Below are 6,438 nucleotides of genomic sequence, written 5' to 3' on the forward strand. Positions count from 1 at the left end.
TTAAATTAAACGTCAATTTTGCTTTGCAATCGAACACGCAAAATTTAGAGGGCAATAAAAATGCGCCTTGCTTTACTGATATATTGATATATTTTGTTTTAAAAAGTGAGTTATTTAGTGAAAGTGATTTAGCGTGTTGGCGAATACCGATTTATGTACATTGGAATTTATCATTCAATTGATCTGCTTCCTTAGTTTAATTCATTCATTTTTGGAGTTTTCAAAGGTAAGTTATTGGTCCGTAAAACCTTATATGAACTTTATGCAAATGAATGATCATTTCCAATTAGATATTTGTTACGATGTCAAGAATCAGTACGTATGGTAACACTTCTCGGAGTTTCCAGGCCGCAAGGAGAACACGAAATAGCAGAGCACGTCAAAGGGAAAGTGTTATTGAGAGGGTATCACCACGAAATAGACTGCTAGAGAGTAGCACGCACCAGTTAGAAGATGTCAACCAAACATACAATCAGCAAGAACGATTGAGAAGAAGGGAAGTTCACAATCAGCAACAACGATCGAGAAGAAAGGAAGTTCGTGCTCGCCAAAGTGATGAAGTAAGATCACAACATGCGATTATTCGACGACAACAGCGGCAACATCTTTCTTTTGTGAACTTTGAACGGGCAGGTTTTCGATATGATCCAAACATTCAATATAGCGCATCTGTTCAAATCGGTCAGATGTCAGTAGTTTGTCAATATTGCAATGCAGTCAAATTTAAAAATGAACCGTTGCCAAAATTGCTTCCACCACCACAGCCATTGTTCCAGCTGCTTTACGGTGAATCTCCTCACTCAAGCCATTTTTTAAAGCAAATTGTAAATGAACAAAACTACAATCCAACGTTTAAGGTATTTTTGCCAAACAATATTCGACAGAAACTACAGAGCTTTCCTCCAATTACACACGTTCATGGGCAAATGTTTCATCTCGCTGGATCGCTGTTGCCGCATCCAGATCAAGAACACAAATATCTCCAAATTTACTTTCTGGGAGATTCACATGATAATGTAAATCGGCGTTGTGCTATCTTCAATACAACGAAAAGAGAAATAATCGAACAATTGCAGCAAATGTTACACGAACACAATGGCCTCATTAAACTGTTTACGATATCGTTGGAACGTATGCCAACAGACGATCATAGTATAATCATACAAGCGGACAAAAAACCAACAGGGTCACATGAAAGACAATATAATGCACCTACAGTTAGCGAAATATCAGTTGTTGTTGTTGCAGAAAATTTGCAGTCGCGTGATATTGTTATCAAACGTAGAAATCAAAACGCACTAAAACGGATAAGTGAGACACATCGGTCTTACGACGCAATGCAATATCCGCTCATGTTCTGCCGTAGAGAAGACGGATATCACTTAGGATATAAGGTGATAAATCCGGTGAATGGTTAGTAAAAAAAAAATTTTGTTTGCTACTTCATATAGGTAATTTAAGCTTTTAGGTGTCGAGACAAATAAAAAAGTCAGTTCAATGAAGTTTTACGCATATCGAATGATGATTCGCCAAAACTATGACAACCATTTACTGAGATATGGACGGTTATTTCAACAGTATGCAGTTGACATGTATGTTAAAGTTGAGACAGATAGACTTAATTACATGCAATACAATCAGTCGAAGTTGCGATCTGAAGAGTATATTCACTTAAGAGATGCAATGAATGGTGATGCGGATATTACAGATATTGGTCGACTCTATATTTTGCCATCGACATACATTGGCAGTCCTAGACACATGCATGAGTACTCCCAGGATGCGATGACTTACGTGCGCAATTATGGACGGCCGGATTTGTTTGTTACATTAACTTGCAATCCAAAATGGCCAGACATTACGAATCTATTGCATCCCGGGCAATCACCAAGCGATCGCCACGATGTTACAGCACGCGTGTTTAAACAAAAACTCAAATGTTTGATGGACTTTATTACGAAACAACGTGTATATGGCACTGTTTGATGCTGAATGTACTCATTGGAGTGGCAGAAGAGAGGTTTGCCCCACGCACACATTCTTCTATGGATGGTGGAGAAAATTACACCTGACCAAATTGATGACATCATTTCCGCCGAAATTCCTGATGTTGAATCCAGAGTTGCACGAAGTGGTGATGGCCAATATGGTTCATGGGCCATGCGGAGAACACGATCCATCTTCGGTTTGTATGTCGGACAGTAAATGCAAAAAACGCTGTCCCCGTGCTTTTATTTCGGAAACTCAAACTGGAAACGACCTATACCCTCTCTATCGGCGTCGCTCACTCGCTGACAATGGCAGAACATTCATCACTCAATTGAAAGGAAAGAATTTCGTGGTTGATAACACATGGATCGTTCCATATTCGCCAATTCTGTCTAAGGCATTCAAAACACATATAAATGTTGAGTATTGCAGTTCAATAAAATCAATTAAGTATGTTTGCAAATATGTCACCAAAGGAAGCGATATGGCGGTTATTGGCGTTGAACGAGATGAAATTAGCAAATTTCAAATGGGCAGATATGTGAACTGCAATGAAGCAATCTGGACAATATTTTCATTTGCAATTCATGAACGCCATCCTACTGTTGTGCATCTGTCAGCTCATTTGGAGAATGGCCAGCGAGTTTATTTCAACGCAGAGAACATAGTACAGCGAACGAAAATACCACCAGCAACCACTTTAACAAGTTCCTTTGCAACTTGCGCCAGTGATCCGTTCGCGAGAACACTGCTTTACTCGGTATTATACATCGTCTTTCCCCCGGCGCAACATAACCCTGGCGGTTCATTTTTAAATTTGACTGCATTGCAATATTGACAAACTACTGACATCTGACCGATTTGAATGCGATATATTGAATGTTTGGATCATATCGAAAACCTGCCCGTTCAATGTTTACAAAAGAAAGATTTGTAAAAATTTTGTTAAAGTATACACAATGAAATTAAGAAAAATCGTTCATATTCTATTAAAACCAATACCGGTGTAATTTTTGAAATGAAAAAAAAATCTATTTTGGGCAGAACGAAGTTTGCCGGGTCAGCTAGTTATTAACATATAATTAAATATTAAACAAAATTAAATCAGACAAAGCATATATGTATATAGGTATATGCAATATATGTATTCAAAAATAGTGTGTCAGTTGTTTTCAGAACTCTTATATATTAAAACTATGTTATTATAAAATATCAAAATGGTTTAAGTCGATAAAGCAGAGATGACAAATTTCACATAAAAGTTTTTTTCTTTTCATGCTACAGAACGCAATGACAAAACGAGTTTAAAAGCTTGTGAGATATGTATGTATATAAAATTTATTAGAGAGCCGGACTACTGCTAAATTTCAGAAATTTTTTGTCGATACTATGAACCTATTCTGACCATATCAAATCAAATCAAATCAAAATTTTTCTCTTATAGCCATGAAACACGAACATTTCACCATGAAGTAATTTAACGATTTAAGATCTCTCACTGATGTTCAATATTATCGGAAAATATACGCGCACTGCATTATGTACGATATATCTTTGAAAAATATGGGTGCTAAATTTATATAATGTAAAACGAAAGAATCAGATGAAATTTAAAATTTTGTCATATAAAGTGCATGTGATTTAGTCCTATTTCTCTTATTTTTAATTTTAAGTATAGAGAAGTCTTATCTAATAATGATACTCAACATATTTTGATTTAGTCGATCAGTTGCTGAGTTATAAGATTTTAACTAAATATCGACGGTACAACCTCCTTTATCCAATCCGTACAAAGTTCGGTGTAAAATTTAATGCTTCTTTTGTAAGTTAGCACATTTTTTATAGTTTCCAATAGTTTTCTAAACACGGTAAAATTGAACTGGTCTCGTCCGATCAATTTGATTTATATAATTTTATATTAGACTTAGGTGTTAAAAAAATCCGAACAAAACTATTGTACTCCTGTGCAACATGTTGCGAGAATATGAAAATAATAACAAAGATACAAAATTTTAGAAAGAATTATGATAACTTTATGTGACTATACCACAGCTTGCTGCAAAAACGCACATGTTACACAACTTGGATAAAAACAATTTTTTTTTTTTTAATGGTCTCAAGTCAATGTAAATATGAAATCAAATATTGATACATGTACATAGATAATAAGCACTCTTGTTTATGAATTAAAAATTTTGAAATTCACATAGTTTGACAGCCCTATTGGCAACACCCACATGCACTATATAAACATATACATATAATGAAAAGATTAAAGTTTAGGAATCAAATATTTGTTCCACAAGTTTAACGTCTGTACTTGTTTGTCTTTTTCATATTATGAACATACTTTCTTTATTAAAAAATATGCCTATTCGAAGCTTATATTATTTTTTTGAATTTTGGCAGATAATAATTGCGTTCATTTGTTACCTTTTAATTTTTATTTTTTATTAACTTATCTGGAAAAGAAATATAAATATTGGAAAATATTATAACACAATGACGAAGTGTACTATCTAACAAAAAAAAATTTAATAAAAATCTTAATTATCCCCGTAAAAATATCTCATTAGTCACTACAAGCCTGACAATGCTTAATCCTTCATTGACTTCATCGAACTTAATTTTTTTCGATTTTGCCTCTTTTTTGGAGTGCTGATCGCTAGGCAGGCTCAAGATAAGTTAACAAGTATTGTTACTCTTTTGCTACCTTCTCTCGACGCCGTTTTAGCAAAAGATTAAAGTATTTTTCTATGAGTGTGGCATTGAAGTGCTTCATACGTACCCCACCATAAGAGATATTGAGATGATGACTTTCAAGCACTGTGTCTTTTTTTCCGATGTTGTCGTCATTAATAGTAGTGGATGTGGCGACTCGCATGAAGTAGCTTTGTGATTACTTTATGTTTTGTGCCACTCAAATAGTTCTTCAGTTCATATCAAAAGTCGCCAGACAAACCTTTCGATTTGTAAACAAATAGCTATCAAACATGCATTAATTTGCATATGGAAATTAAACTCCACACGAACGTTATTCCAATCAACCGGGATATGAGAAGTATATTAAGTTTCTTCGCCAGGTATTATTCTTTTTCACCGATTAAGCATCTTTGCATCTCCCTGATTTCATTATAAATAACAACAGTACAAATGACTCACAAATAAATTGGTAAACCCCATTTTTAATTTCCAAGTAGTTTATCGTACCTTATTAAAAGTTAATGTGTAAATTTATAAGTTTTATCGTCACTTCATCAAATTTTATTGACTCATCCATTTCAACAAAGTAGCGAACAACGTGTCCTACAACTGACATGAAATACCGCTTCGTAATGGGATATTTAGGAGTTTTAGTTAAAGCATTTAGTATAATATTATCATTATATATTTTCGCATTTATAAATTTGATTAGAGCGAAATTGCTATATATTTGATAAACAATATTTTATTTTCATGCACTCACAATGTACTCATCATATAAAAATAAAAGTTTCAGAATTTGTGTAATTATTACGATAATTGAAATAATTATATTCTTTATTTATGTACCTGAATTTAAGGACGTTAATACAATATTTAATTATTCAAAACATGTTCACCAAAACTAATTCACTAACTAAAATAATTTACTGAAAGATTTTTGCACGAACTATTTGACATAAAAACCAATTCACGACTGAGCAAACTTGAACATAATCTAGAGAGAACTGTGACCATATTGACGGTTGAATGTTTAGAAAAGTTAAAGAGATGCTACAATATAATAGAGATAAAAATAGACTCACCCACAAAAAATAAAACTCTCACATAAAAGGAGAATTGACTAAATTTTTTAATATAAGTTTTATCCGTTAATTTATTGTTTATTAAATTTTCGTATTTAGTAGAAACACAATTTGTATATCTCATCTCGCTATTGATATTTGACATATTAGTGAGAAATGGATGTAATTACTGGATCTACCATTCAGAGTTGCAATTATTTTAATTCAAAATCTTTTAATAAAAAATTTGATTTTTATACGCTTGAAACATGTTGCTACAGAGTATAATACCTTTGTTCACCTAACGAATATATATATCACCTTAACCTAATCGTGATAGATATAGGGTTATAAATGATCAGGATGATGATCGTCCGACCAAGGAAGCTGTAACTTGAGTAAGAATTAAAATATCCTGTTGGGACTTGGTAATGGCAAAAGATTAAGGCGGAGTTCGTTGATGGGCGTAATCGGACCACTTCCCCGCCCACAAAACCGCATTAAAGCAAAACCTATAAAGTCCCATAACTGAGCACAAAATTATTGTATAGAAATGTAATTTGTCACAAAGTAGTAACAAGTAATCGTGGCGCGGCCCTCTATTTGGATTAATGTACGTATCTTCCAAGCCACTTAAACTATAATTCATATAAATTCGCTTAATACCAATTCCTTTTGACAT

The 6,438-nt window shown here is 33.6% G+C and overlaps 1 protein-coding gene across 9 annotated transcripts in view; it reads right to left on the reverse strand.

Annotated features, from left to right (window-relative positions):
- Window positions 1-5,926, reverse strand: part of LOC105224506 (uncharacterized) — a 435,144-nt gene extending 429,218 nt beyond the window's left edge. For 5 of the 9 annotated variants that reach the window (XM_049462163.1, XM_049462167.1, XM_049462176.1 and 2 more), the window contains exon 1: window positions 5,542-5,707. The gene's annotated coding sequence lies outside the window, so the exon portion shown is untranslated. Of the gene's footprint in view, window positions 1-4,777; window positions 5,171-5,541; window positions 5,708-5,777 lie in introns of those variants that run through there. The other 4 variants (XM_049462147.1, XM_049462181.1, XM_049462142.1 and 1 more) reach the window with 4 other exon arrangements.
- Window positions 5,927-6,438: the final 512 nt, after the last annotated feature.

The sequence above is a fragment of the Bactrocera dorsalis genome, chromosome 1 (genome assembly GCF_023373825.1).
Source record: "Bactrocera dorsalis isolate Fly_Bdor chromosome 1, ASM2337382v1, whole genome shotgun sequence".
NCBI lineage: Eukaryota > Metazoa > Arthropoda > Insecta > Diptera > Tephritidae > Bactrocera > Bactrocera dorsalis.